This window comes from Borostomias antarcticus (genome assembly GCF_949987555.1).
Source record: "Borostomias antarcticus genome assembly, chromosome: 23".
Classification (NCBI taxonomy): Eukaryota; Metazoa; Chordata; class Actinopteri; order Stomiiformes; family Stomiidae; genus Borostomias; species Borostomias antarcticus.
Genome location: NC_140256.1, coordinates 18,693,208 through 18,704,262, shown reverse-complemented (window position 1 = coordinate 18,704,262; position 11,055 = coordinate 18,693,208).

Below are 11,055 nucleotides of genomic sequence, written 5' to 3'. Positions count from 1 at the left end.
ATACGCATATTGGCGTATCCGACAATTCAGCATTCAATGTCGACTTCAGTCACAAAATTGTTTGTTGTATTTGTAGCCTACATTATAGGCTAACATATTTCAGAGAAATGAACCTTCACACCAGGTTATCAGCCTAATTCAGACACAGACTTTGACCTACACAACTGAATGGATATGGGGCTGTCCAGGCTGTACAAATAAAACAAACAATACTGGGACTAATGTTAATATCATTTTACTGATGATTTGAAATATGCTTACCTGTCGTTGAATTATCCACCTGTTGTCTCTTCGGCAAAAGGAGCTCCAGGTATCGGGACCGAGTAGTAGACCCTCCCTGGGTTTGAATCAACAGTGCGTTGTCTGCAGCCCCATGCTGGACGTGGGTCGGTTCTGCGTCACTAATATATTGTCACAAGGTAGAAGTTTTGAGAAGCAACTGATCCTGGATCCGTGCCTGTAGGGCATCTTCTCTCCGAACTGAAACCTACCTGGGCAGTCGAGCGAGAGTACAGGCTGTCTGAATACACGAGGCTCACTGAGACCCACTCTATATAATGAGCCTACTTGGTTTTAAATGGGGAAGACATGGTTCCAGTCAATATTACAGGATCATGTACATTTTGGACGTATCCCAGCTGGCACACGACCGACCTTCAACTTTGAAATATAGTTGGATTAATGTCAGTCGTCGTTTCAACCTTGAAACAATATTGAATGATCAATGGTTGAAAAAGGTTGATAAAATACTTATAAATAAATGCTGAAATTCTGTTGAAGATCTGTAGGCTACGTTGATGTACAACTACGTCAACATGTCTTCAACCTGCCTTATAGCCCTTAAGGTGAAAAAAGTCCAAGATTGCGCATAATGCGCATGGAGCCGCGAGGTAGGCCAGCTAAGCCATCCATGCAGAACATGTGCAACAGCGCCCCCTACTGGGCCATCCATGCAGAACATGTGCAACAGCGCCCCCTACTGGGCCATCCATGCAGAACATGTGCAACAGCGCCCCCTACTGTCCCACAATGTTCAGACCGCCGCTGGGGAGTTTCAAGTCCACCTTTTCAAAACCGTCTGCGGAAGAACGCTGCCAAAAATGACATGACTCGCAACCTCGCAAGTGTGTGGCCAAATCTCTGAAAAAGTCACTTTGAATGGTTGAAAAAGGAATGTTGCAGCTGTGAAAAAGGAAAACTCAAATACAAAACAACATTTTCAGAGATTCGAATTTTATTTTCAACCTATCAAAACATTGCGCAAGCCTTCAAAACTTATTTTCGGGCTTGCAAAACCTTTTTCAAGCATTCAAACACTTTTCATTTCAGACCGCTGCTGCGGAGTTTCAAGTCCACCTTTTCAAAACCGTCTGCGGAACGCTGCCAAAATGACATGACTCGCAACCTCGCAAGTGTGTCGCCAAATCTCTGAAAAGGTGACTTTGAATGGTTGAAAAGGGAGTGTTGCAGCTGTGAAAAAGGAAAACAACATTTTCAGAGATTCGAATTTTATTTTCAACCTATCAAAACATTGTGCAAGCCTTCAAAACTTGTTTTCAGTCCTGCAAAACCGTGTTCAAGCATTCAAACACTGACTTACAATCTTTCACATCGTTTTGTTTCAGTTTCGAATTATGACATGATTCTCATAGCTGGGAGGCATAGTTTACACTGTGCTGTAATATTGTTGTTATTCTGTGACAGGTAAATAAATAAAAAATGTAGGTATTTCCAGGATTTGAATGCACATTGCGGTATTTGTGCCATATGCCCGTGCTGCTTGCTGTCTGTCTGGCAGCTGTGGTCCAACGAGCACATCAGTGGGAATCTTGTTGGTATTCTAGCCTACTTCTTTTTTTCTTTTATTTTTTTTAAAGCTATATTGTTAAACTGATGAGGAGGCGAGGGGTGATTGTAATCACGCCTGTAATCCCCGTTAATAAGCAAATGTTACTGTAATCTAGATTAGCCTACATATTTTAAATTGTACTGTAACGGATTACAGTTACAGTTTTTTTGTAATCTGATTACTGAGCACACAGTCAAAGTGGGTTCCACGGTGATATTTTAGGACAGTCAGATATACATTTTTGGGCTGTTTTCAAGCATTTCATTTTTACAATTTGGCATGGTCATTTGGATGGGCTACATGATATCTTGGGTGGGCCATGACTTGCAGATCCCCCCTTACCCCCCCCCCTCCTCCTCCAGAGGCATGCTCCAAAACCCCCGTGGAACGGTCTCCACTAGAGGGAGCCAAAGCCTTGATTTTCCACTGTCTGAATTAATCCTGTAGCTTGAATTCATCCTGCTGCTGTCTTTGATAACTGAGTGTAAGACTATTAAATATTATTCAGTGTGTATATCCTACTACACCTTTATTTATTTATTTACATATTTTATTTTATTTTTTGGACACCTCATTAGAATTGACTGCTGTGTTTGCTTCTATTAATACCTAAGTACGGTATGTCTGTATCGTGCTAACATTGATTTAACTACAGTAATATCTCTCTCCAGCTACCGTGGTTACAGTGCCCCAAAGTAACCAGCAGAGAGCAGTCTGCCTGTGACAGCCTGCCTGTCCGTTCTGGTCGGGCATGCTAAGGCCCACACATTACACATTGGGTCTTGATAATGGTAAATGGACTGCACTTATATAGCGCTTTTATCCAAAGTGCTTTACAATGAAGACACCAATGGCGGCAGGTGCCATGTAAGGTTCTAGCCTGCTCATTGGGATCAATTTGGAGTGCAGTGTAAGGACTAAGGACACTTTGACATTCCCAGGAGGAGCCGGGATTCGAACCGCCAACAATCATTGGACGACCCGCTCTACCTCCTGAGCTGCAGCCACCCCATGATACACACCTTCTGCTGAGACAGACAGATGTGGAGGCAGTGTGAGGCGTTTTGCAGTGTAGTTTACATGACTCAGAGTATACCTCTCTCTCTTAACTGTTACCATGATGAAAGACCATAATTAATGTCATTGTGATGTTTATAATCCATGCATTTACTGCAAGCAGACAGTGCTAAATGTGTATGTTTGCTGGGGCACAACGGAGGTAGCCTCAGTCCTGTCCTGTGCTGCTATCACAGAAAGACCAAGAGATGAGGTCACCCCAGCCGTGGCAGATAGCACCCCAAGGTGCATCCAAAGTTAAACATCTTTATCTGTAATGACAACAGCCAGCAGAGGCATTTTCACTCCCAGGATCGATGTCTTGTCGATATCCAATCAGAACGTCAGTAGGATGTATGGTAGACCCACGGGGGGCGGGAGGTGTGCTGGATTCACCAATAGAGATGTAGTCTCAGTTCTCTGCTTGAACGTGTTCTGCTGTTGAGGGGCTGTATGCATGATTTTGGCATGAGACAACTCTGGCGTGGTTTTACGTCCACACTGAGAGTGATTGTCATGGGGAGAAAAATCATTCACATAGAAACATTTAGCTTCTTTCGTATCCAGCAATCTCTCACAGCATGGTCACTGGTCAACAATGTGAGAGATGTACATAGATGGTGATAGATGAGAGATGTACATAGACTGTGATAGATGTACAACACATAGATAGATATAGCTCTATACATATCTATCTATCTGTCTGTCTGTAAGTCTGTCTACCTACCTGTCTGTCTGTCTATCTATCTATCTATCTATCTATCTATCTATCTATCTATCTATCTATCTATCTATCTATCTATCTATCTATATGTCTTTCTGTCTATCTATCTACCTACCTGTCTATCTGCCTGTCTGTCTGTCTGTCTGTCTGTCTGTCTGTCTGTCTGTCTATCATCTAGTTCTCTCCACACACCCACTTCCATCCATGTTGCCCATGGTAACGAGGTTAAAATGCACACAGACATCATGCAGCAAGCTGGGGGGGGGGGGGGGGGGGGCTGTGTGTGAGAGAGAGACAGACAGAGAGAGAGAGAGAGAAAGATGGGTAGTTTTTAAGGCATCTACCAGCTAGATACTCTAAACTAGATACTGAAAACCAGAGCCACTGCATTTTTCTACAGCTGGCACCCATTACATCCAGTATGCAGGGATTGTGTTGTTGTTGTTGTTGTTGTTGATGATGGTGATTATAGTGCTTTGATGATGATGATGGTGGTTATAATGATGGTTATGATAGTGCTTTAATGATAATGATGTTAACAATGGTGGTGATAATGCTGATTGCTATTGCATTGTTGGAGATTGTAAAATTGTGACTACCCTGTCAGTGGCCATGGTACAGCACTACTAAGCATCTCTGGTACAACACTACTAAGCATCTCAGCATGTACGCCTAGTACGTCCTGTAACGCAGCCTCCGGGCTCATCTTAACATTCCAGTGTGATCCCCTAATTGAAATTCCAATGTTCTCCGGCCTTGCTTGGCTGCTCATTTCAGACCCTAGAATATCCTTCCTATTTAGATGGAATGAATCCCTGGGTCCTCGCCAGAGAGACCATGTCATATTTCCTCCCTGATCGAAAATGAGTGTCATCACCTCCCCCTAGGCGCATGGTAAGGGCCAAGGTTCCTTCCAAAAAGAGATTGTAATATCAACAGGACTTCCCTTGTTAAATAATGGTTAAGAAGAGAAGAAGATAAATAAATAAAGGTTGAAATACAAAAAGTCTTTGAAATTGAGAGTTTAACATGTTTTTTGATTGATTTTTCATGGTGCCCACATCCATTGTATGACCAAAACGGTGGTAGAGCAATTATCAGACTTTACCAAAAGTGCTAGTTACCTCTGCCCCAGGGGCAAAGCCCTGCAGGGCAGAAGGTAATGTTTTCGCCCCTGTCTGCCTGTCTGTCTGTCTGCCTGTCTGTCTGTCTGTCTGTCTGTCTGTCTGTCTGTCTGTCTGTCTGTCTGTCTGTCTGTCTGTCTGTCTGTGTGTGTGTGTGTGTGTGTGTGTGTGTCTGTAGGCGGACAGGATTAAACCAAAACTACCAGCCCGAATTTTGACCATGATTAATTCATAGGTGGCTGTACAGTACCCATATTACTGTAACTTCAGTGTAGTGGGGGATTTAGGTTTCAGTTTCCTCATAGGTTTCAGGTTCTTGGCGCCACTTGCAATACCGAGCTTGGCCACTACGCCAAAAACTGGCTGTTCCTGGTCATGGGGGCTTGCTTCATGCGCCACTGAGCAACTTTTATTGGATTGAATGGGCTGACATCTTTGCATGCCTTATCCACTTCTTATAATACATCCATGATCCAGCCATGATCAGTTATGCTCGCGTCAACAGGCTGGTGTCTATTTACTTTTTCAGCTCGATCTGGAAGATAGAACGCTAGAGCCCGCCTACCATAATTTTTCTGTCCGGTGAATGGAAGATGATGCTGCAGCAGTGTTATTATTTAAATCAGCAATATTTAAATTTCACCTTGCGCCTGACGAGACTACTGGCTGCAGTGTAGAGAGCGACAAACAAGCTGCTAAAGCTATTGCTGATTATGGTGTTTTGTGCGCACAATACCACTTAGTTTAGTGCGTTGTTATCAACTTGTTTGCTAACAAAGGCTAGAGCTACTAGTAAGCTGTTGATAAGGAGATCAGCTGTTGCAACTGGAACGCTCACCTCGGGAGTGACCATTGCCAGTTCCCACTCGCACCTCCCGAGACAAATGGAATGCAACGTTATATTTCTCATTCGTGTGGGTAGTTGAGGCGATGCATTCTGTAGGCTACCTCAATAGAGTCGGCTAAATTACCATGTTTAATGCTTTATGTATACTATCTGTTAGTGTGAAGTGTGGTGATTTATGTACAGCCAAGATCAAACCCAGCATGGGCAAGTGAGCGTAAAGACAATACTGCCAAGCAACACAGTGACACCTGTTATATAGACTAGTGTCTCAACTTGCATTTAAATGATAATGTAAACTTCAAGCATTCAAAGTAAACTGCAGACACTTTCAGGTGGATGGAAATAAAGTGCCTGCACATTAAAATGATTGACTTCATAGAAAACTATATCTCACCTATAGACTATAGATTTAACATGTCATTGGCTGTATAACTCCCATCTGAAATGTACATCTTATAAAATACTGTCTGCAGACTATGAACCAGCCCACTCCTCCCTCCACTACTGCTCTGCTTGGCTGTTAATGAATGTGAATGGGAAGTCTTCACAAAACTAGCAACGTTTTGGAAATTGGAGAGGAAAGATGTCAAGCAGAAAGAGGAAACTACCGGTGGTGCTACAGTAACCAATTCAAACAGCCAGTAGGAGAGCACAGCACATGAGAGGTGGTGGTGGGAGGTGGGAGGAAAGGTAGAGGAAAGGTACGGGGGGGGGGGGGGCGTGGAAGGGGGAGAGCAGTTGAGGGGGGGGGGGACAGGGGTGGAGGTCTGCTCTCTGAGTGCAAGCCCCTCTAGTTTTGTAAATTTTTTGATCTGAATAAGTAACCTTAAAACAGGGCTAAACATGATTTCCCCTTTACTACTCTTTTAAGCTTTTGAAATGCGACTTGACACCTGACTGACGCTGTGTGCTTTGGGCTTTAGGCTTCATGAACACATGCAGAGAAAGCGGGATCATGGCTGAACCAGTATGAGACCAGAACATATCTGTTGAGACACATGTCTGAGCCTACCAAGTGATTAACCATTCAGACACATTCTGAGTATTTATACAGTAAATGCTTGACAAGGCTAACGTGTGTTTTCCTCTGAAGTGCTCCCCACCCACCCACACTTTCCAAGCTCCTAGAGCTGACCTGAGACCTGGAGTGTCTGTGTGACAGTGTTGTAGGTGGGTATTCTGGACTCTAAGGAGGTTTTATTCAATCAGCACGAGCTGATTGGTGTGAAGCCAAATCCAGGTTAGCTGACCCTTGCCCATCAATTGGTAGTTGACCTTCGACCCTGTTACATACTTCCAGGCCCAGAACAGGTACAGAACTATGCTACCCGAGTCCTGAGGCTCCCCCGCATTCTCCTTCTTCTCAGTACCTCTCGGAGAGATACCCAATCTGACCAATCCAAGAAGGACGTTAAGGTAGCTATCAAACTAAAAGTGGGAAACTTGGCTCCTGTCATACCGGAATCTGTCCCCTAGAACTTCTCGTCTGGAGCCGCACTAGTGTACTTAAGGCCCAGCTATAGGGAACAGGAAGACACAGCTATAGCAGCAACAGGAAGACCAAGCTATAGCAGCAACAGGAAAACGCAGCTATAGCAACAACAGGAAGACAAAGCTATAGCAGCAAGAGGAAGACCAAGCTATAGGAACAACAGGAAGACACAGCTATAGCAGCAAGAGGAAGACAAAGCTATAGGAACAACAGGAAGACACAGCTATAGCAGCAAGAGGAAGACAAAGCTATAGCAGCAACAGGAAGATCAAACTATAACAGCAACAGGAAGATGCAGTTAAAGCAGCAACATGAAGACGCAGCTATAGCAGCAACAGGAAGATCAAGCTATAGCAGCAACAGGAAGACAAAGCTATAGCAGCAACAGGAAGATGCAGCTATAGCAACAACAAGAAGATGCAGCTATAGCAGCAACAGGAAGACGCAGCTATAGCAGCAACAGGAAGACGCAGCTATAGCAGCAACAGGAAGACCAAGCTATAGCAGCAACAGGAAGACGCAGCTATAGCAGCAACAGGAAGACCAAGCTATAGCAGCAACAGGAAGACCAAGCTATAGCAGCAACAGGAAGACGCAGCTATAGCAGCATCAAGAAGATGCAGCTATAACAACAACATGAAGATGCAGCTATAACAACAGGAAGACGCAGCTGCAGCAACAGGAAGATGCAGCTATAACAGCAACAGGAAGACCAAGCTATAGCAGCAACAGGAAGATCAAGCTATAGCAGCAACAGGAAGACAAAGCTATAGCAGCAAGAGGAAGATCAAACTATAACAGCAACAGGAAGATGCAGTTGAAGCAGAAACATGAAGACGCAGCTAAAGCAGCAAGAGGAAGATCAAACTATAACAGCAACAGGAAGATGCAGTTGAAGCAGAAACATGAAGACGCAGCTATAGCAGCAAGAGGAAGATCAAACTATAACAGCAACAGGAAGATGCAGTTGAAGCAGCAACAGGAAGACCAAGCTATAGCAGTGTTGCTGCTATACTGTAACAGCAACTAAAATATGAAGCTATAGCAGCAACAGGAAGACATGTAGCAGCAACAAGAAGACAGCTATAGCAGCAACAGGAAGACGCAGCTATAGCAGCAACAGGAAGACAGCTATAGCAGCAACAGGAAGACAGCTATAGCAGCAACAAGAAGACAGCTATAGCAGCAACAGGAAGACAGCTATAGCAGCAACAAGAAGACAGCTATAGCAGCAACAGGAAGACAGCTATAGCAGCAACAAGAAGACAGCTATAGCAGCAACAGGAAGACAGCTATAGCAGCAACAGGAAGACAGCTATAGCAGCAACAAGAAGACAGCTATAGCAGCAACAGGAAGACAGCTATAGCAGCAACAAGAAGACGCAACTAAAGCAGCAACAGGAAGATGCAGCTACAGCAGCAATAAGCAGACACAGCTATAGCAGCAACAGGAAGATCAAGATATAGCAGCAACAGGAAGACCAAGCTATAGCAGCAACAGGAAGACACAGCTACAGTATAGCAGCAGCAAGAAGACATGGCTATTGCAGCAACAAGAAGACACAGCTATAGCAGCAACAAGAAGACCAAGCTATAGCAACAACAGGACAAGACAGCTACTATATAGCAGCAACAGGACAACACAGCTACTGTATAGCAGCAAAAGGAAGATCAAGCTACAGCGATGTGTGGCTGGCTAGCATCGGATGAGCAGGTTTAGCATAGTGGCTCAGAGGGGCTCTGTTTTCACGTTAGATAGAAGCTGGATAAACAGCTTGTGCACTGAGGGTGATTTATATGACAAGACAGTGATGAATTAGCAGGACATGACTGAACATTCAGTGTATTAGCTACTGCAGTGTATTTCAAATGCATAGACTTTGTGTGGAACAGAACTTCAAGGAGGCAAAAACGGTCGAATCAACAATTTATTGAGCATGCCTAACACATGGGGTCAGAACTTCCTCAATACTAACTTTACAGTGTCATGACTTCAGCTTTTAAACTGTCTTCAAGCCAGGAATCACATGACAAACAAATGTGCATACAGGGAATGTTCATCAACACCAGATATGGTCACAAAAGATCAACTAGTCTACTGAATGGTCAATGTATCAGCTGATCTTTGCCCCCCTGGACCATAGGTGCTTCCTGTGTCCTCTTAGGATCATGTTACAAGACTCTTGAAGTACTCTCTTCAAAGATGACCATTAGGTCATGCTGACTCAAACAAAGACAAAGGCCCTCTATTGAGCCTTGAATGAACAGAGTTCAAACTAATTAAAAATGATTTCTACATGAGAGTAATACAGACATGTGATTAATGTAATACAGTATACAAATATACTACATATCCCCCCTTTGAGGCCTCTTAACGCCTCAACACATAACAACACTATACAGAACAAAATCCCAAAGACACATGCAAACAACCAATCATCACACAGCAACAAAGCTATCCAGGGGCCAGAGGTTACTAGCACATAGCCCCTATCGAAAGAGAACAGCCCTCAGTGCTGTCTCATATCCCGTGACATGGTGGAGCAATCTTCAAGCCCCCAGGTGACTTAATCCTCTTTGACACCCAGAGATCAATGTCCATAGCAAGATGTTAAGCTCACCCCGTCCGAAATAGGGAGTATACTCCAGGAATGTCCATCAATGACCCTCAAGTCATTCGTGACAAAATCCAACTCCACACAGTTCATAGCTTCGCGCTGGTGGGGGCAACCACTCCTTGGTCGCCCACACAATGCACTCCAAGATTGTCTGAAAACATCAACACAAAAAATGGAACACCCCCAATAGAAATAGGCTAAACCCAAATTACAAAACGGAACAATCAAACCAAGGAGTCGTGTGCACACACCTGAATCAGTAACACAGGTGAAGTGTAGGTGACACCCTCAAGCTTGATTGAACAGGAAAACCCAAAACAGAAACTATGGCTGCGAACAGCAGTGAGCGGGCCCTCGCACCCCACGCATGTTGGGGTGTGGCGCCGTTAAAGGGTGTGCTATTTCAGGGTCCATTACTGAGAGAAACTTCCTGTCACCAGTAGGTGGCGCTTTAAGCGTGACTCAATACCGACTCATAGATGTGTTCAGGACGGTACCTTGATGAAGCGTGAGAAAGTGTAAATCGGACAATGTATGTAGGCGTTATGATGACTTCCTGCTTGACCTGTAGGCGGAGCTATAAGTATGACTCAATACTGACCTACAGATGTGTTCAGGATGCAACCTTCATCAAGCGTGGGCAATTTGGGGTAAATTGGATAATGTATGGAGGAGTTATGAGGACTTCCTGTTTTATGGTGAGACATAGAAATTCGCTGCGGCGCCACTGTCATGAATATCTGTGTGATCATTTGATTACATTACCTTTATTTTTACACAGAACAAAATGAACATATCCACGTTCTATGGGAAGCGAGCAGGTGGACTTCAAACCAGGGTTCCACCCGTTGAAAGTGATGACAGCTGTCTCAGTGACAGTGGGGGGAGCGATGAAGACTACACTCCTAATATACCGGGTGATGAAAACAGCAGTAATAATGCTATAATGTTTTGTAGTTTCTGTAAGGGGGCTGGTTGGCTAGCTGACCCAAACGCAGGCCCACGGACACAGACGGACAGTTCCAAGCCCAGAGGGCGGTTTAATACAATAGCGGCGGTACAGAGGGCAAGGCAAAGGGTAGTCAAGTTCAGGCAGGGGTCAATCGATCAACAAACAATGTCCAGAAAACGTAATCCAAGCCGTGGTCGAGGTCCGGGGAGAATGGGTCGGGGAAGCCGTGTGTCAGTCCAGGGAAAGAGCAGCAAACAAACCGGAATCTGGAGGAGTGGAGAGTAGAATGAGTAACACGGAAAAAAACAACTATAATGACTACTAGCACGGGAACTTAGAAAACCACAACTTGCCACAAGGAATCTTAGGGAAGAACTGGCGACGAACGTTGGG